The following is a 21,544-nucleotide window of genomic DNA, read 5'->3' on the forward strand; positions in this document are numbered from 1 at the left end:
CAAGAAAAGATCTCAGCATGCCACCTAGAGAGGAGACCAAGGAGCAGACAGGTCATTCCCTGCCCAGGGGTCATCCAGTCTATGAAAAATCTGTCTAAAAAAGAACAATCCATTAGCAGCACTCTGACCCATGGCCATCTCTGCCTGTCAGCTCCTGTCACTCTCACCCAGACAGACCTGTGGGGCAGACAGGCAGTAACACGGACCCCAGCATTATGGACTCGGCCACGCTAGATACGCTGCTTCCCTGACCTTAGCTGCTGTCAGCCACTGGGATGGGGGCAAGTGGATTGGAGAAAAACCACTAAGTGCTCTATTCCTACCTATCCATGTGTGAGGCTATCTCTTCAGTGTCACCATGGACATACCCAGGAGGTGCAGAATACATGAGTCAGCTCGGCCTGGGCTGAAGATCTAGGTCTGGAAGATCTCTGGGCTGTGGGTCTAGGTGAGGTCACTACAGCAAGGTTCCCAGACTGAGCCGTGTGACACCTGAGAATCTCAGGGCGGGTGGGGAAATAGCTAACAAGGGACAGCTGCAGATGTGGCACCCCGGGGACGTCACTGGCGGGAAGACAAAGGAAGAGAAAAGGAGCACTCATGTGATGTGGCTGGCATGGTGGGGACCGCGCAGGCTCCAATGGCGAGGGTGGGAGCGGCCAGGCGAGGACTCCTGCGAGAGGAACGCTTCTTGGGTAAGCAAGCATGTTGTTTCCTTCAACAAGAAGGTTTTGCCATGACCAAGCAACAGCTACACAGCCACATCTTCCTCTGCCAAGTCTTGAAATGTGGCCCACGAGCCAGCACCCCAGCCAGCCCCAGAAGGGCACCACATGACATGGGAGAGAATGGCCAAGAGGGCATTTTCCTTCCTTCTCTACATACCGGCAGACACCAGAGCATTTCTGAGGGCTCTAACAGAAACGGAGTCAATCTCCCTGAAACAGGATCTGCAGGGCTGTGAGGAGAACACAGTGGACAGATCTGCCTGTGGGATAGCCAAAGGCACACTTCCCCTTCCGTGGCCGGGAGGAGAGTAAATGCAGCTGCAGGAGGCAGTATCTGAACTCCAACTGCAGAGTGGAGAGGGGGGCTACAGCAAACGGCACAGACTTAGGAGAGAAAACTATCCTGTTGGCTGACATCCTATGCCCTTTCTGTCCATGTGCTGCCGCCTGGGAAAGCTAGGACCACCTCATCGAGGGGCCTCCACTTGAAGAAAGGAAACAAACAGGTCAGACAATGATGTGGATGTAGGTGACAAGAAGCCATTCAATGTCACAATGCCAGGCAGGACAAGACAGAAGTGCTGGGGATGGGAGGGGAGCGCCCCCTGGAGGGGGAGACTGGATCCTGCTGTTACCTTTCTCATCCAGCTGGAAGGCCCAGCTCTAATGAAAAGGCTCCTGCCCTGAAGTTATTTATTCTGATGTTTTTCTGTACGTGAGAAATGCCTCTTTCACCTTGAGTGGGTTCAGACACAGAAAAGGAACTGACATGACTACTGCAGTTTTAAAATGAGGAACCTGGGCCCGGCGCTGTAGCTTAGTGAATTGCTCGCCTTACACACCCAAGATCCCATATGGGTGCCAGTTTGTGTCCCGGCCGCTCCACTTCCCTTTCAGTTCCCTGCTTGTGGCCTGGGAAGGCAGCAGAGGACCGGCCCATAGCATTGGGACTCTGCACCCGTGAGAGAGACCTGGAGGAGCCTGCAGGCTCCTGGTTTCAGATTGGCTCAGCACCAACTGTTGCAGCTACTTCGGGAGTGAACCAGCAGATGGGAGATCTTTCTCTCTCCTTCACTCTGTAAATCTGACTTCCCAATAAAAATAAAATAATAAGGAAATCCAAAGCTGCTATTGTCACAGAACTAGGGAGCGGCAGAGTCAAGCTCCCAGCCCACTTCTAACTCAAAGGAAGCGTAGCGGGCATCGGTGCCACCACCTCCCTGCCCTCTGCCCATCATTCAGCAGGCCTCCTAAGTGAAGCTTACATGGCTCAGCCTGCCTTCTTCCCAGCAGGAAGCTTGGGCAGGACCGACGCTGAGGTCTCCAGCTGAGATCTCGCTTTACCACCACCACTGCCATTGAGCCACCACAGCCTCCAGCTCCGCTGCTGCCACCCAGCAAACAGGAACTTCACGCTCAGGTTCCACCCACTTCCACTGAAATAACCTGCTGGGCCCTCCCCCATCAATGGGAGCCCATGGCAACCAAGGAGCAATGGAACATTCCAAGTGACTGCCAGTTTGGGCAGGAGAACTGGGAGGGGCAGGGAGCAGAAGAGAATTTTCTAAGTTAATGACTTTCTTCTGATTACAGCATTCTCACCATTTTTTAATCTCTGCATATACAGATGCATATGCACACATGCTTATTAAGTTCTTCATGCATGCTTTTCTTTTCATCTGGAGCTCACAATGTATGGAGAATGTTGGATCCCATTAAGGGAATGGGAGGGGATGTGAGTAAGAATAGAAATCTAAAGACAAGTTGGAGATTACCTCTGCCACAATGTCTAGTCAAGGTGAGTTTAGGGCAGGTACTACAATCACAGCCTGACCCTCCTTCTCTGAAAATCACGTCAGAGAACCAGTTTTGCAGAGCTACGGCCGACTCGGGAACACTCCAGCACGGGCATGCAGCACCTGCAGCACGGGGAGCCTCACGGAAACTCACCCAGACTCCTGCTGGTCGGGGAAGTCCTTCTGATGGAGAGGCACACAAGGCTGGGAAATTGGGAAATGCCTTTCCACCATTCTTTTTTTTTTTTTTAATTTATTCATTTTATTACAGTCAGATATACAGAGAGGAGGAGAGACAGAGAGGAAGATCTTCCGTCCGATGATTCACTCCCCAAGTGAGCCGCAACAGGCCGGTGCGCGCCAATCCGAACCCGGGAACCTGGAACCTCTTCCGGGTCTCCCACGCGGGTGCAGGGTCCCAATGCATTGGGTCGTCCTCAACTGCTTTCCCAGGCCACAAGCAGGGAGCTGGATGGGAAGTGGAGCTGCTGGGATTAGAACCGGCACCCATAGGGGATCCCGGGGCGTTCAAGGCGAGGACTTTAGCCGCTAGGCCACGCCGCCGGGCCCTTTCCACCATTCTTGTTTCTACTTTTGGCAACATAACCCGCAGATGATGAAATACTCCAGGTTTTTTTCTGTTTCCTGAGTTACCAATCAGCTGCTTGGGTCAGTTTATTCGAAGGCTTGAAAGGCAGAAGGATGGTTGGGTGGGAAGAATCCAGATGACAGGGACCCCACAGATCACTCCCAGCTCCAGTCATTTCAGATCTGCGGACCCTGCACTCTTCACTCGTGGGCAGGGCGTCAGAGCACCTGAAATGTGGCTATGGTCCAAAACGAGCTATGCCACGCAGTTAAAGACAGTATTTTGAAGACTTGGTACATAAAGCACACATAAAACATCCTGTTACATGTTATTAATGCTGATTACATGCATTTGTGATACACTGGATCAGGCATAACATTGAAGTTAATTTAATCTGCTTTATTCGCACTGTTTTAATGGGCTACTAGCAACTGTTTTGGAGAGCACCTCAGTCTGCCCTTGGCAAGCTCTTCATATCATGGCTCAACCCGCAATGTGGAGAACTCTCAGCCTTCACAATCCAAGCCCATTCACTCTTTCAGGTCTCGTAACATCCCACGTGACCCACTGTTCCCATACACCTGAGCTCCAAGCTCACTCATACTCCTGTCTTTGCAGTCGCAGCACCTCTGCCTTTTCCAGAGAGCCCTCTCTGCACCAGCATTCACCTAGGGCCATCTTCTGGGTCCCTCCTTGGTGCTGACTCAAGACTTGGTTTACACCTTTACTACAACAGCAAGTGGCTGGGCCTCTCACCCTCCACTTCTTGGGGACCACAAACACACCGTGAAGCAGTGATACTCCCCTGGGGTTGGCATGACGCCTTTCACGTAACAGACGCTCAAACTTCTGCGGGAAAACGATCAGTTCATCTTAGACAATGATCAAGTTAACCTCTCTGGCTACCATTCCAAAATAGTTACTTCATTCTCAACACAGCTGCATGAAACTGATCATTTTTTACCAACATTTCACATACTGAAACTGAGATTCAGAAAAGTATGTTGATTTGAGCAAGATTAAACATTATTGGGGAACTAGCACAAGCTCACCTCAGTGGAAAACTCATAATAGCATTCATTAAATACTTAATGGTTGAGCAACTGATTATGAATTTGAATACAGATGAGATTCAAAGGCTCCCATCCCTATGGGGGGAGGGGCTCACAACTTCACCCACACTGTGCAGACAGCCAAGGGTTAATGCACTGACAAGGCCAGTGTTTGGCTCAGCAGTTAAGGCACTACTGCAGGACATCCCATTATACACAGCTCAAGTCCTAGTGTCCTTGCAATGCAGCTTCCTGTTACTGCACACCACGGCAGGCAGCAGACGACAGCTCAGGTTGGGTTCCTACAACAATGCAAAATAAAACTGAGTTCTGAGCATCCTGTTCTTGAGCTGTAGCATCTAGGGAATGAACCAGTGGATGGACGTTCTCTTTAGTCTCTTTGTATTACTGTAAAAATAAGCAACAGCAACAAAAATTTTAAAGTCACACTACTATTTGAGGGGTAACAAAAAGTGCAGCTGACATAACTGAGTGCTGTCTGGCTCAAGGTTGTGATTCTCCTCCTGTACGTAACTCCTGCCTCCAGGTAGCCAGGGCTTGCAGACCCAGGGATGCCATTCTGCCCATCGGCTGCAGAAGGAGGAGGTCAGGCCCTCACTGGCTCACCTCACTTGGCAGCAAAGTTCATTGCATACAAGCAGGCTTGATCAGATTCCTGGAAGGCATTGCCACATACAGGCCTGGGCTGGGCAGTTATCCCAGGACAAAAGATGTGCTGTATCCTACTCAGTCCTCACCGAGGGTCAGGCTGCTCCCAGGTCCCCAAGAGAAGTGCCACTCTTTTCAGCCATCCTGATGCTGCTCAGAGCCAATAGTATCAAGAGAGCCACAGGCGTTGCAGGTTATTGGGGAGTGCCCACCTGAACAGCCTGACCTGGCCTGGAGTCTCTATTAAGTCATCATGAGCTGTATTAATTACATCCCCTTGCTCAATGCTGTTCTCTAAAGCACCCGAGCTCTCCCACCTTCTGAATAGTGTAAGGTGCTACCTAAGAAAATGGTTGCATTTTTCTCTTACCCCAAAATCAGTAACAGAAACAAATGAACAACACCTGAGAAGAGTCAATGTGGTGTGATCACCACCACCTCTTTTTGTAGCTCCAATCTGGCTACAACATGAGGCACTGAAAGTGCCAAATTGCTCCATACTTCATGAGATAAACCAGGAGAAGCCGCCCTGGATTCTAGGAGACATAAATCCTGCACTCGAGAGCAGCAGCTCTGTGGTTCATCAAGTGTGCCTGCTTCACTTTATGTCCCTGGTATTTAGCCATAATGGGGCTGTGATCACTTCTCGCCGGTCTGTGGCAGAGAGTGGGGGTAGGCTGCCAGGAGACTTGCACAAGATGGGACTCCTGACATCCACTAGGCACCTGCTGATAACATAAACGCCATCCCCAGGAACATACACAAGAACATACACTGACAGCTCCACGGGTGTCAGCTCTACTGCCCTCTGCTGCTGACCAGCCACAGAGGCCAGCATGTTGTCCAGGCCTGATGGCGTGGTGTGTGTGAGTGTGTGCGCGTGTGCGTGTGTGTGTGATTGAGCGGGTGGGGGTTGGGGATACAAGCTGGAGAGATACACGTACCTGTCATGCGCACACAAAGGGGCAGAAGGAAAGAGGAAATGAGTAATTTGGCAGTGGTATCGGCTACTCCTAGATACAATAAGAACACAGAAGAACCTGTAGGTATGCTGCCAGTAACAGACATGTGCAACTAGGATCTCAAATGACTGAGTGACACTTGTGTGGTACAGTGAGGTCTATAAAGCACTTTCCTGTGCATTATTCATTTCACCCTCACAGTACCTCCTCGTGTGATGTTGTCACTGTCCTTACTTCACAACAAAAGGGAGCCCACGGAGCAGTGAAGTACCTGTCAGGGTTTCAGTCGCACTTGGCTGAGCTAAGGTCTATGACCCCACGCAATAAACAGCATAGCATCTCAGGAGCGCCAACTACTCTTCGGTAAAACCAGGACAAAAATCCCTAGCATTCAAATACCTTCTCAGAGGACAATGCAGAGGGTGCAGTCTGAACAAAGTAAGGCTAAAATGCTGCCTTTGGGTAGTAAGGCTGTCTTTGTTGACTGGGACTGTAGGGAGACACAGGGCTAGCAAATGAACAGACCATGTCGGACGATGCCATGTGTCATGCAGAAAACAAAAATCAGACGTACAGAGGCTGCCAATTCAACCGACAGAAGCTTCATGAGACAGTGACACTGGAACGGAGACTCAAAGGAAGTAGGAAGTGACCTGGGCAGACTGCTAGGAAGAACTTCCAGACAGAGCAGGATATGTGCAAAGGCCCTTGGACAGAGCATCCTTGGCATACCCAGCAAGCAGCACTGGGGCTGGCAGGGCAGGGGAGAGCAGAAGAGAGCAGTGATACGCCGGAGGGCAAGGAGGGAGCCGTGGAAGGTTCTGCTTCCATTTGACAAGAACTCTGTATGGAAAGAGAACTGACTGCAGGGAAATTGGTAACAAATCATTGGTAATGAGTCGTTCAGGTGAGATGTGGTGGCTCGGTCTAGGATGGGGGGTACAGATGGTGTACAGTCTAGAGACTACAGATTGTGTGGAGTCACACAATGTGCTGGCAGCCTGGAAGTGTAAAGGAGAGAAAGACTGGATACCCTTTGGCTCAAGCAACTGGAAGCACAGAGTCACCTGTTAGGGAAGTGGGGAAGACAGCCCTAAAGGGTGCCAGAGGCAGACGCACATACAAGTCTGCAGCTCAGGGAGGGCTGCGTTGGCCGCAGCACCGAGAAGCTGGGCGCTGAGCACAGAGAAGGCATGCGGAGTCCAAGCACAGTCAAGAGCACAGGGAGGACTGGGAGGCAGAGCACAGGAGTTGGAACCCCGGTGCAGTCATTCGTCAGCCCCGTGACCTCAGGCAAGGAGGTCCCTTAACCTTTCTGTGCCTCCGACTTCTCTCACCTGGCAAATGGGGTTAATAGTTACACCTCGTTGATTTATGAAAACATTATCTGGTAAGTATTAAGTGCAACTAAGTATGCCCACCCTTGGTTAGAGGCCACCCATCTTAAAGCCAGGACCATACAGCAGATGTATGGAAGGCAAGAGATTAGATGTGGCCAGGGCTGGGGCTCCACCACCTTCTTAGGACCAAGTGGAAGAAAGACAGTGGCCTAACACACCGCTACTGCTCAGAGGGCTCCAGCGGCCTGCCCGAGGACTGCTCCCTTTCCACATCTAACCCTGACCCCAACACAGAGTTCAGAATCAGAGAGCGTTGGGTTCTCAGTTGTGCTCTTTGAACTAACCCATGTCCCTCTCTGTTCATCTTGTTACTTTCCCACTTATCAGGCCAAGCTGTGATGCCTTTCTGGATTATGATACTACTGCGGCACAAAGTTAACCGGGACCACAGCAGCCCACAAGGTCCTTCCAGACACAGGCCTGAAGCTTGTGGGGAGCTCTCTGCAAGTTCCACAGCCAACTCTCCTCCCTGAAGACGCAGAGAGGAAAGAGAAATGAGGAGAGCTCTGGAGTGGCTCTTGTTTTTCAAATCCTGCACAGTTGAAGCTCTATGCTTCTTTATAGAGGAGTTAAGCAAGGAAGAGAGGTGGAAAACATGAGTAGGAGAAAGGGTAGGGTGGAAAGCATCACTATGCTCCTAAATCTGTACTGCGAAATAAGTGAAATTTGTTCACTATAAATAAAATAATTTTAACTATTTTTTAAGTGCCAGTGCTGCGGTGTAGTAGGTTAAGCCTCTATCTATGCTGCTGGCATCCCATATGGGTGCCAGTTTGCTACTAAGATTTAAATTCAGCTCCCTGCTAATGTGCCTGGGAAAGCAGAAGATGGCCCAAGTCCTTGCACCCCTGCAACCCATATGAGAGCCAGAGGTAGCTCCAGGCTCCTAGCTTCTGACCAGCCTAGCTACAACCATTATGGCCATTTGGGGAACCACAAATGGAAGATATCTCTCTCTCCCCCATCTTTCCTTCTCTTTCTGTAAAGCTGGCTTTCAAATAAAAAAAAAAAAAAACTTTAAACAATATTTTTAAAAATACTTGAATTAACAACAACCAGCAACTTCAAGCACCATGATTTTAACTAGCTGACATGAAGCAAAGAAGGACAAATAAGTAAAACAGAAATGACCTGAAAATCCTGTAAGAGGGTCATAGGTAACGGCTTATTTAAGTAGCTTATGACAAACAGAAATATAATTAACATGGACATTTGACACAAACTAAAGTTTTATAAAATACATACCCTAATGCAAAGATATTATTTGGTTTGCTTCCTTTAAACAGGCTGCTGGGGGGACATGCGGCCCAGTGGTTAAGACACAGGCTAGTGGGCCGGCGCAGTAGTCTAGTGGCTAAAGTCCTTACCTTGCATGTGCTAGGCTCCCATATGGGCACCAGCTCACATTCCAGCTGCTCCACTTCCCTTCCAGCTCCCTGCTTGTAGCCTGGGAAAGTAGTCAAGGATGGCACAAAGCCTTGGGACCCTGTAACCACATGGAAGACCTGGAAGAAGCTCTTCAGCTCCAGCCATTGCGGCCACTTGGGGAGTGAACCAGCAGATGGAAGATCATTCTGTCTCTCTTTCTCTCTGTAAATCTGCCTTGCCAATAAAAATAAATAAATCTTAAAAAAAAAAAAAAAAAAGACACAGGTCCCTCACTGTGTCCCTCACTGGAAGCTTAAGTTCAACTCCCGGCTCCAGTTCCTGATTCAGACTACCTGCCATGGCAGACCCTGGGAGGCAGCAGCGAAGAGTCAGGGACTCACTACCACCTGCCTGAGAGATCTACATGGACTGAACTGGCCACTGTAGCATATTCATGCTCTGTTGGGGAGTGAATGAGTGTACGTGTGTGTTTATCTCCAATCCACTAAGAGATATCACTAGCAGTCCATGAGTTGTAACAGGCAGTTGAAAACCACTGGAATAAAAATACTCACAGTGAGGGTTGCATCTAGCAGATTCAATTCACGTAACACATTTAATACTTAGGAAACACTGGCTCCTGACTCCGTGTCAGAGAGTTCATGCTAAGACAGCGGGGAGCTGTGACAGGAACCCCAGCTGGCCCACCTTTGGGGCAGGTGGCTCTGTGCCGAGCGGACACCAAGCAGTGCGAGAGGCAAGCGGAATATTGAGGAGAGTCAGGAAATTTCCCGAAGCTGTTCCACCAAGCCAGTCTTCCTTACCTTGATGAACAGGCTGTTGTGAGAATGAAATGGAAGGAATGGATACGAAAGTGCTTTGAAAACCTACCAGCTCCTTTAAGTGCTGTCATTCGTTCCTTAAATGACAATTATTTATCCACACATGTACATGCCCACAGCTTCATCTGCTGTTTACTTTCAGACACCGGGTACTCAACACCCCCTTCCCGTCCCATGATGACAGCTCCACCTGTGTGATTGCTCCAGGCAGGGTTGGGGGAATGCATACAGTCTGTGAGGCAGTCACGCTTTGTTCCTTTCTAAAACAGGTAGCCCCCTTAGGCCAGGTCGGGGCACAACCAGCATGAAAATAAAATGCCATTTGTCTCCTCTGTTAATCTTCAAATGTCAAGTGAGCAAATGCAGACTGAGCCCTGCTGTTTACTCAGGACGTGCACACGCTTTTGGAAATCCTTTCGTGGCTCTCATGTCACCAGACCCCAGGTTTGACTACTCCCCACTTCGGCCGAGGGAAGCAGCTAGTCCTGAGCTTACAGAACTCCACAGTAAGGAAGAAAGTCATGTGACAGAGCCACAGCGGGCAGTCTCATTCCACAACCCACTCTTACCCACTAAGCCACACCTAGTTCTGCCATAAATCTCTGTGTTAATATTCAGGACATCTCATTCCCTCCAAATCCTTGAGCAAAATGTGACTCTGAGGAAGTGCCCTGCATTTCCCGTGACTCTGTGCATGGTGACATCCACCAGAGCTAGGGACACCACCTCCCCAGGATTGCCAGGCTGCCTTCATGCTGCTGGGGGTGGGCACACCCTAACAGCCCCTCTGTCACTACATGTACCACAGTCCTCCCACTCCTCAATGCATGGACTTCATTAACAACCACAACCCTGGGTTGTTTACAGCATCTTTAAAAATTTCATCTCCTAGCTAAATTACTGTAATTACAGAGCCTGACCTGAAGGAGGGGTGCAGATGGAAATGTATCACACAGGAACAATGACAACGCACAATGAAGAATGAACATCCACCCATTGTGGAAGCTGGTCTTTAAAGAGGGGCTAAACTCTATCTCAACTACTCACTGATTCAATAAATACTTGCTGAGCACTGAGTATCAGGGATTAGTAAGTCACACCCCAACTCTCTCTCACCATTCATTCATTCAGACCACCTGCCACAACACCCGCATTGATGAACTGCTCCTATATAGAGTTCAACTCACAGACTGGTCCATCCGCCCACTCCAGATGAGTCATCAAATGCAAAGCAACCCCACTATGCTGGACACTGTCCTGGGAGATGCGGGGACTGCAGGGGGAAAAAAAACAAGGTCCCTTCTTTTTGTGCCTCTCATTCTGACTGAGGCACACAGACGATAGACAAACGTGTAAGATGCAAGAGGCAGAGCGTCATAAAGACAGGGCAGTGTTGGGCAATGAGGAGGAGACTGCTCTCAGAAAGAGAGCATTCCAAGGCACAAGCTCTTTGTTATGAGAAAGCAGAGACCTAGGTAAAGGTGGGAGCAGGCCACAAGACAAACCGGGATGGGGGCGTAGAGGGTATCACCCAGGGGTCAGGGAGTGTAAAAGAGATAAAGCTGTTCCATGATACAAGGAATCACAAGGTACTGGGCACCTGCAGCAGAGGGCGCTGCTGTCCCATGAGCAAGAGCAACAGCAGAAAGCATCAGCACTAAAGGGACTCTGAAGCCACTGGGGACAGTACCAAAGCCCATCACCGACTGCACTTCATTGCAGGCCTCTGGTTTCCGCAACAGCTCAAACTTTTTGCAAAAGACAGGTGGGCAGCTAAGTGTGAACCAAAATCTTTACAGTGGGCGGACGGGGGTGTATCAGTGCTCTCCAGAGTCCCCTTGGAATTGATCCTGCAGTAGCGGTAGGCAAACAATCCCATCAGAAAATGCACAGGAGCTGAGAAACCTACACTCCTCACTAACATGATGGCAAACACTTTCATGTAAATGCTGTTTTTTTTTCTCCCCCTGAACCTGATTCACCAAAGTCAATGGTCAATAAGCAAACACTGAGTGGAGTGCCTGGAGACAAGGGCTGTGGATCCTGCCAGCAGCCAGTGGCCAGCAGCAGGCTCTGCAGTGCTCTCTAGGTCATCTATGGGTTGGCCCGTTCCAACCAGCATGAGGCATGTTGACTGGAGCACATCCAGACGCCTGCAGATAGGTGGCTCCCAGGCCATCTCTTCAGCTCCATCCCTGACAGTTTCGTAGCAATGCAGGGGCTGACTGCACCTCTCCTGGACTGGACACCCTCTCCCTGCCCCAGTCCTGCACAGACACTGGACACACATCAGACCCGTACACTTTCCCGGTTACCGCTAAGCCTCACATCTCACCTGATGCTTCCTTCCTCCAGCCTCCGAGACTTCAGTCTCCACACGGAATGCTATCATGGAAATGAAGGTCTGTTCTTAGGGTTCTAATGAGAACCGTGGTTCGTCACTGCCGACCCAGCACAGGGGCAGGGAAGACAGGCCTCAGGATCCTCTGTGTGCTGGGCCCAGCCCCACTCCCTTGTTCACCATCAGAGCTCACTGTATGGTTAGTTCACCCCAGGTTTTCTCATGGTGGCCTGCTCTGTGTGCCTACTGAACATCACAAGCCTGTCCCATACACTAATGCTGCCCAAACCAGAGGTTTATGGGTTTCCTGAACCCCTCTCCATCCACAGGCATGCATTTCCTTGTCAGCACATTTTCTAAGTCCTCCCTTACCTTAAAACCTGTCTCAGGCACAGCCCACTCTTGCTCATCCCCTGCCATAAGCCTAGGCCCTCGCCTTTGATTTCTGCCCAGCCTCCTCATCTGTGCCTTCCTCCTAACTGACCCCTAAGTATCAAACATCTCCAACACCTCCTATGATCCCTGCCCACGAAGGCAGATTAAGGACGCAGATGTCCCACTCACACCTTCCCCCTTATCAGCCCCTAACAAGGTATCCAGAGCCAAGAGTGAGAGGAGACATCAGTGTGGGAGATGCACACATCTTCATTAGCAGAGTATGGACACCTCCCACCCAAAACTTCACATCTGTCCCAAAGACTTATTATCAAACAACATTCCCAGCATATGCATGCATCACTCCATGCTGCAGGGCGAACATCCAAGCAAATCATGTTAAACTGGTCACGAGAAAGACAAGCTGGCCGTCACTGAAAAATAAAACATGCAGGTTTCCAGCAACTGCAAACTGTTGCAAATTCAAGACCTGCTGATGCTGCACTGTCAGAGCCCAGTTTCCAAGACCTGCAGGAGCCCCAATTGGCTGAGCACCCAGGCACAGTGGGTGCCAGGAGCACACCATAGCTAAGCAGAAGAGGAGGCCACCTCCCGGTGGGTGGAGCAGAGAATAGTCATCGCAGGACTCCAGCAGGGCGCTCACAGAACACCAATCATGCTCCAGCAACTACTCGTACCTTCACTGTGAAAGTCTGTGCAATTTTAAGTCTCCCGTCTGTGAGAACTGATAAAAGGATTCAGAGAAGGATCTTAATCAGATCATTGCCCCTCAGAAGTCTTCGGAGCACAGACTATGCCGACAGAATTCCAATTTGAAAAGACAAATCTGATGCCGTGACTCCCTAGTAGGAAATCCTGCAGTGGCATTCTAACCCCTTTATGATAAAAAATCACATGCTTTGCCTGGTCACCATGGAAGATCCTGTGTGATTCGGCTCTTGCCCACCTTTCAGGGTTCAAGCCCCACCTTCACCATGCCTTCCACTAAGCAGCTTCCCGGGCACCCCCTGTCCTTGCCGTCCTCCCCAGACCTATCCATACAGTGTCTTCCAAGACCTCCTGCTCTGCAAAGTCCTCTGTGGACCCATCTCCAGGGCCCCATTTCTATGCTCCCAAGGCATGTGGTGATAAACTTGGCCACAGTGCTCACTGCACTGTATCAAGACCACCTGGTCTGGTATTTGCATTGCACTCAATGTTTTAACTCACCAAACCTGGACCTTAAAACATCTCCAATTCAAGCTCATAGAACAGCTGTCTTGAGACTATAGTGCCCCAAAATCCCAACTGGAGTTTCAATATTCCCATTAATTGCTTTGAAAAGCAGCCCTGAGGAAAATGGGCGATATGGTGGCTAAGATGGAACCTGCTTTTCATGCGTGTGCTTGTGTGAGGCTGCCTCCCCAAACACACCAAAGGGAAGCTTACGGCTAGGGAAAGGGAAACAGGCTTGGTGATAGCAGAAGTGTGTTTATAAAGGAACGTTCTATGAATATACTAATACCTGGCTGGCTTTCTTCTCTGTGGAACGGCAGTAATGTTGTCCAGCCTAGCACCAAGCAGCCTTCCTGCTTTCCTGGGCTTACATACCGTCGCATAATTTCTTTGTCAAAGGGCTGGGAGCTTCTTGAGGAGTATCGGGTACTACAACTGTAATTGACTTTGTATTTGCTATCAACTCACTAAGGTCCAAATCCAAACAACGGCCTGCATGCACATCCTAGCAGCCATGTTCTGGTAGTTGTGGCTTGGAGGAGCAGACCTCCCCCTTTTCCATTTTCAGAACATAATATCCATTCCAAATACACCTTCGAGAGCTCAATTGGATTTTTGTTTTTAACTGTGCTTGCAACACCTAAGTCACTGCAATCATCCCAGGGAGTTGAGAGTTAAGGGGACAGCATTTCATAAGCTACAATGAGGTATCATGAACAATGCCACTGAATCTCTGGTCGAGCTGGAAGCCAAAACTATGCACACTTCTCCTGCGCCCTGCTGGGTTTAGGGGTTTTAGCCAAGCTCAAAAAGTTGCCAACAGATTTCAAACAAGAATGTAAAATGATATGACATGTGTTTCTAAACACCACAATGGGTTCAAAGTGGTGAGCAGGTTGGGGGGAGGTCAGACGTTTGATAAGAAGATGAAGCCCTGGGCTGCTAACTGGGCAAATGACGATTCTAGTCAGCATTTGGACACAGATGTGGCAGCGCAGTGTAGGAATCAAAGACCGCTTTGGCAGAAGTATGGTTAGGACCTGGTGATTTGGAGAACAAGAAGGGTGGACATTAACAGGTGCTTCCCCAGATTCTGGCTAGAAAAAGTGAGTTAAAAATTGCATATGCAAGAGGTCTGGCAAGGCATTATGTTAAAGAGACTGAGAGTTAACATTTGGACATAGTAAGCTTGAGGTGCCCACATAATACCCAAGGGTGGTAGCCACCATTAAAGGCACAGAAAGTATTACAGAGCATGGAGAACTTGTGTAGAACAATGGGCACCCCTGAGGCTGGCTCACAGGAAACTCCTTCTCATCCCCCACTCATGATGCCTACATGCCATACCACTATACCAGCTCACACCGGCACAACTCCACGAGGCGCTCATGGAACCAAACTCAATCAGGACACACATAGGTTGCTTCTGATCTGACTCTAAGTGATGCAGAAACCAGTCTTGAGATCAACAAAACCACCGCCTCAATAATGAAATGGTCTCAGCATCACAGCACAGCTGGAAGTAAAACAGGAAACCTGACGTTTTCCTCAACACTAAGTACATGACTTCTTGTTACCTGGTCCTGGGCCGTGACACGTGCAACACTGGGAGCGCCACCCGGTTAGCAAGATGCCATATTGGAACCTCCCACAGAAAAAAACAGTCATCTGAAATGGTATTATACGCAGAGGAAAGTTTCCCAAAAGAACCCAGAGAGTGGACTGCCTATGTTAGTGAACAACGGCTCTCAGACATCGCCTCCTGCTGTAAGCCAGCACGCCTCCTTCTGGACTGGAACTTGGTTTCTGATCAGGACAGGTCAATTTTCCGAACTCCCCATGAAAGGACAAATCGAAATGCCATTTGACAATCTGCTTTCTCATTAAAAGTTGAATCTTTTATAAAGAAAAAAAATCACATTTACCTAAACAATTCCACATGGCAAAAAAAAAAAAAAAAAAAAAAAAAAAAGCACAAATACTCTGCCATCCTGGCTGGCAGAACTAGTCACAACTACCTAAAGGAGAAGGGAGAAGAAAACCATTAGCTACAGATAGATTAAGCTGAACAAACTCCTGCGATTATCTTCTGGCCTACTCATAGAGAAAGACAATGCAGCATTGCTGGAAACTTGCTCAATTTCCTGCACTTAAGGAAGTCCCACAAAACTGTTTGGACTGACAGAGAAGTCAGGAAAGCAGAAAAGATCGCTATATTTTCAAGAAGGCTATTTGGGAACATCAGGACCAAAGTGCATTTCTCTACAGAAAGGCAAGACTCTCTCCTCAGGACAGAAACACAAAGAGAAGGAAAAACATACTGCCCCTAGATTCCATGATGCCAACAGTTCATCCTTATTTCCAAAGGGAAGGACCAAGATGAGAAAGATAGGTCACATTGCTCAGGACCTCAAGCAAGACACCCAACTTCTCCAAGTTTGTTTTCTGACTTTGAAAATGAGGATACCATTTGTCCCTGCCTATTGCTCAGATGAGCAGCGAGAAACATCTGGTGACATGCAGAAAAGGAAAAACTCACTACAAGCGACAGACAACTGCTCGTTACAGAAAGGTAGGAAGGGCGAGGACCAAGACAACTGATAAAATTAGTTGGGAACTTCTCTGGGACACTTAATGGAAGTAGCGTAGTCTCAGAAGAGGAACCTGCTGATTCACTCATTTCAAGCAAAAAATGCATGGTGCAGGGAGGTGGGCTGAGATGCAACTGTCCACTGCTTAAAGTAGCCTGGAGGGCCACAAAAAGGGGTTTGTCATTCAGCACACAAGAGGGGCCATGGTCACGTATGTAACTGTCCTTGAACGCCAGTCACAGGCAGGCAGGGCGAAGGCTGAGGCGCTGTGCTCCTAAGGCACCAGCTTCCTGTTCTGCCTGCCACCTCCCTTTCCTTCCAGCTCCTGGATAACTGCTCTTAACAAGCACCCAAATCATCCATGACAATGAATAACCAGACACAGAAACTGTGCTATTAGTTGCATTTCACCACCAGTTAAAAGACAAAAGGTAACTAACTAGAGCAAATTAGCAATTCCTAGCACATACTCACATAATCTATTTAAGGATTTCTAGTCCAGCCCCCGTGAGGGTGCACAGTGGAGGCACAGCGGGAATCTACACAGGAGCTGACCATCAAGGGGGGAGGCCGATTCATTGCTCAGTCACCACATGTCCACACAACCCCTCCCGTGTCCCAGGCACAATACAGAGACACGCCGCAGGACCTCCCCGGGGAAAACACCCCAAGAGACAACCAGAATCAAGTGCGGGGTGCTGTGATGGGGGAAGGGATCACCAAAAAGGAACTCCTAACCAGCAGGAGACAAGAATTATGCTGCAGCTGGAGTAAAAGTCATGGGTATCTGGTAGAACAAATCATCACCGGCTGCGAGGATTTCCAAGAAGCTTTCCTTTCCAGGGAGGCGGCACCTGATGAAGGTCTTAAGGACCAATAGGAATTTGGCCAGGGCGAAAGGAAGGGCAAAATATTATAGACTAAACCGTACAAACATGAGGAACAGGAACAGCAATCCCTCCCCAACACGCTTGGCCCTTATCAAGGAATGTTTACCTTTTCTTCAAGTCCAAGAACTGCTGCTTCAGAGTTTCAGCAAGCCAATCTCCAGTTCAGGCGCTTGAGCTATTCCTGTTGAGAGAAGAAGAGACATCAGAGGCGTCTAAGAGAGCTACCCTTGCACAGACCCCTTCTGTGGGACTTCTGCACAGCCCCTGCTGAGAGGCAGTGACTCTCTTCCCAGCTGACTGGACTGGCCGGAGGACAGACACCTGCCACCAGTCAGCTGCCCTGCTTGCCTGCCTCCCTCTCCTGTGAGAATCGAACATGCCAACTTGAGTAGGCAAGGCTGGCTCCTACTCCAAAAACACAGACAGGCTGAGCATGCAAGCCCAGAGTCAGAGGCACCTTCCTCCTCCAATGCCTGGTAGGCTGGCCAAGCTTTGCTCCTACGTTCCTGAGATACCAGCTGCAAGCCCTCTGCTAACCTAAGCTGCCATTTCTGTTCCCTGTAACTAAAATTCACTGATGTAAAAATGAGAGATAAAGGGCCACAACTAAGAAAAGCAGCAGAAATGGAGGGTGAAGAAATAAAGGATTTTGAAAAAAAAAAAAAAAAAGCCTTGGGGAAAACAAAAGACAGGAGAAAGTGGGCTGGGTCTCTACACTACTGTCCCTAAGAGGAAAGCAGAAAGATGTGTGGAGCTCCAGAGAAGAGTCACGACCGATTGGTTCCTAAAGTCCCAGCCGCACACAGTGTTAAGACAGAATCCAGACATATGCAATATCCATAACCATGTAAAATAAATAAGGATTTCATGGAAAATATGAAGGCGAGAGACTCTGGAAAGTGTCTACAGTAAGCAGGGATGACTGAGAAATGCTGCAACGCCTGTCATTACTACAAGAATAAGAAATAAGAAATGCAGTAGTTCAAAGCCAGCTCTTAGTTTATAGCATACTCTCTTCCTTCTTGATTTTTTTATGGGGGGGAGGGATAGGTCTTCATAGCAAGCATTCCATTTACCCCTTGTCTGTGAGGTTAATTAGTGCTAGTTCAGCTAGTTGGATAGCTTCTGTTCTGTTCCTGGCTGGTTTACTTATGTGGCTCAAACGGGCTGGAGTCAACATCAGACGACTCCACTCACAGGCTCTTGGGACAATGGCTGCTACTAGCTGTTTGTATTGCCTTTATAATTCTCTTTAGCAAATATAAACATTGCTCTCTTGACAGCATCAAAGATTTATGTCCAGCCTCTATCCTCCTGCTATCTTTTCTATTAGTTCTGCAGTTGAACAATCAGGAACTTGCCTACTGTGGTGTTTCAAGAACCTAATTGCTGCTACTCCTGTCCACCCGAGAGCAATGATTTTGGTCAAGTTCAAATATTAGGTTACATAGTAGGGAAGGTTGGGCAGCAGGGCTGGCAGGAAGAAAGGGGTCATGAATGCCAAGTTGATGAGGTTAGACTTTATTCCAGAAATAGAGGAATCAAAAACGGTTATGGTCTGCTCCTTGCTCTCTAAGACAAATTCCAAGCAAATACCACAGAAACTTACAATTGGACTCCACAGGGAAACACAACCCAAACAACAAAGACTGGAGCAGTCAACTGGAAACGGGCAAGTCGCCATCAAACCTTGACCTCCACCTAGCAGGTTCCTCTGCCTGCTGCTGCCAACTCCACAGCCGAAGCCAAGGCTCCACAAGCTCGCCTGGGTGTCTGGCGTTCTTAGCAGCTCAGCACTCCAGAAGCCCCGGAAACATCAGTTAGCAAGGGGGGCCTGTGTCAGCCTGCAGAGCGAGCCAGAGGCTCTCACCAAAACCTGGCTCACACAACAGAGGCAACTGGTGTTCGATCCCCAGCCCTACTACTTCCCTTCTCTAAGGCCTCAGCTTCACCCAGGAAACAGCAGCAGGAGACTAACCATTGGTCCTCACAGGGTGGTCTGCAAGCCAGCTCTACTTTTTTTTTCCTTTTTTTTTATTTATTTGAAAGAGTTACACAGAGAAACAGAGAGACAGAGAGATCATGCATCTGCTACCACTCACTACCAAAAGCCAGGGCTGAGCCAGGTCAACGCCAGAAGCTTGAAATGTATTATCCCGCAATTCTGGAGCCCCTATGTCACCCTGTGCTTCCCCTGGGGGTGCCAGGCTGAACCCACTCGAAGCCCCTCACAGCTGCAGCTCTGCCATCTCTGCCTCCGCCTCCACACTGCCTCCTCCTCCACACTGCCTCCTCCACTGTGTGAGTTCTGCCGCTGCCTCTCTCACAGAACACTAGTGATGGCAAGATGCTTATTTAATCACACATCCACAAAGGTAACTTCTCCAATTAAGGTGGCATTTCCAGGTCCTGGGGATTGGAGCATAACTGTCCTTTTGAGGCACCACTAAGCCCAGACACCTGGTTTAGGTGGTGAATTCAGTGTGACAAGGTACACACTGCACTATATACTCCTGTAAGCTCACCACTATGGGAACACATCCCATGTTTCCTAAAAGTCTGAACTGCAGCAAACCAGACCATCTCTGACCTCTGGGTCCCTGTGAGCAGTCACAGCCTGGGTCCTTGCTCTTCTACAGCCCAGAAGGCTGAGCTGGCCAGGTCAGACTGCAGGGAGCACCCCCCAGGAAAGGAAAGCAGATGAGCAGATGGCAGCGGTACAAGGAGCAACCGCCCCTTCCAGCTCCCTGCTCCCTCCTCTCACCCACCTATGACTGGGAAGTGACCAAGCTGATCTGTTGGCTGTTCAAATGGGTCTCCACATCCCATCAAGTCTGGGGACAGAAGCAAAACTGTCAGAACTGACAGAAGCTAGCACTGCCCTGTTGCTAACAACACATCCTCAGCCCCAGCACCTCTTCTGTAATCTCAGAAGCACTCAGGAAGTTTCCAGGCTGCAAACGCAATGGAGAAAGCATTTGGAGACTTGACAAAGCTGGGCTTCGTTTTCCATCAGAAGTTTTCTTTCCTTGCCAGATATTCCTTGCAAGAGAAACCATGTACAGAGTCCTTTCCTGTGTCACATGTCCACCTGGGACTGTTTCAAGTGGCACTCAATAGCAGGTATGGCTGCAGGAGTCTCCTCATTGTTCAGCCACTGGTAGTATTAACAGGCACAGTCTTTCTGGAAAGGAACTTAACCCATTTTCATTAAGTGGCTTAAAATTGTACACACACGCCTGACACTGTAATTCCACTTCCAGAACTAAAAACTAGGAAATGAATATGAAATGGAACAAAACTTAATGCTCAAAGACATCCCATGGTGGTGCTATAAATAGGGCACAAAAAAACTGGAACGAAATGTATCCAATAGAAGGTAATGATCAAATCATTACAGGTTTATAAATAATATTTTATATAGCCATTAAAACTGTGTCATACAGGAATTTAAAAATAATTAGCCTTTACATGGTCCAGGCACTACACTAAGGTTTTTAGGAGCCTTACATATTAACCCCCTTAATCCTTATACCAAATCAGGGAGGTAGGCGCCATTACTATCACCTTACAAAAAAGAAAACTAAGAGTTGAGGCAGTTGGTCAAGGTCATCCTGCTAGTAAAAGCCAGTGCAGGGACACAGCTCACTGTCTGGCTCCAAAGTCCAATCTTTAACCCTGCTGCAGAGTGTTAAGATAGTTGGGCCTGGCGGGGTGGCCTAGCGGCTTAAGTCCTCGCCTTGAAAGCCCCAGGATCCCATATGGGCGCCGGTTCTAATCCCGGTAGTTCCACTTCCCATCCAGCTCCCTGCTTGTGGCCTGGGAAAGCAGTCGAGGACGGCCCAATGCATTGGGACCCTGCACCCACATGAGAGACCCGAAAGAGGTTCCTGGTTCCTGGCTTCGGATCGGCACGCACCGGCACGTTGCGGTCACTTTGGGAGTGGACCATCGGATGGAAGATCTTCCTCTCCTCTCTGTCTCTCCTCTCTGTATATCTGACTTTGTAATAAAAATAAATAAATCTTTAAAAAAAAAAAAAAAAAAAAGATAGCTAGGTGGGTATTAGCCTATGTGTGCAAGAGGAGCCAAAGGAAAAAGAAAGTGAGAATTGCTTAAGAAATAAATGCAAGTGCGATGGACAGCCCCGAAAGGTGAGTGGCCAGCACACCTGCAGGCACTGCTCTCCTCTGACCCTCTTAGGGCTCAGCCCTTCCCCTGGGGGTATTTCAGGGGAATTCACCCTGTCTCACAACACTGAGCTGATTAAGGTTCTGGGAGGATTTCTCTGGAATTCCACATCCAGAAATCCACCCCTACCCTCCTGATTCAAGATTTCCCACAGGAGGGAGAAGGAGAAGAGAAATAACAGACCCACACCCCTGTTGATAAAAACTCTAGTCTGACTGCAATCAGCTTTCCTGAGACACATGCTGGCCTACCAGGTAAACCCTCTTCATTGTTCATTAATCGTTGCTACCTCCCTAATCACTAGGCCTCACACCTGAATCCTTGCTTGTGTGAAGAATCCCTGAGAACCCAGTCTTTGTCAACAGGAGACCAAAAAAAGGCCCAAAGACATCAGCACCTGCCCCCTGGAACCTGTACAAAGGGTCTTTGCACACGTGACTAAGAATCTAAGGTAGACACCCTTGGTTATCCAATGGGGCCTCGATGCCATCACAAATGTCCCTGCAAGAGGAAG

General features: G+C 48.9%; 1 non-coding gene across 1 annotated transcript in view; it reads right to left on the bottom strand.

Annotated features, from left to right (window-relative positions):
• LOC105941827 (uncharacterized) overlaps positions 1-21,544 on the bottom strand; it is a 59,489-nt gene that overhangs the window by 4,599 nt on the left and 33,346 nt on the right. Inside the window, exon 2 of the transcript XR_009245344.1 lies at positions 16,946-17,020. This is a non-coding gene — a transcript (uncharacterized LOC105941827). The remainder of the gene's footprint in view (positions 1-16,945; positions 17,021-21,544) is intronic.

Source organism: Ochotona princeps, chromosome 4 (assembly GCF_030435755.1).
Source record: "Ochotona princeps isolate mOchPri1 chromosome 4, mOchPri1.hap1, whole genome shotgun sequence".
In the NCBI taxonomy this organism is placed as follows: domain Eukaryota; kingdom Metazoa; phylum Chordata; class Mammalia; order Lagomorpha; family Ochotonidae; genus Ochotona; species Ochotona princeps.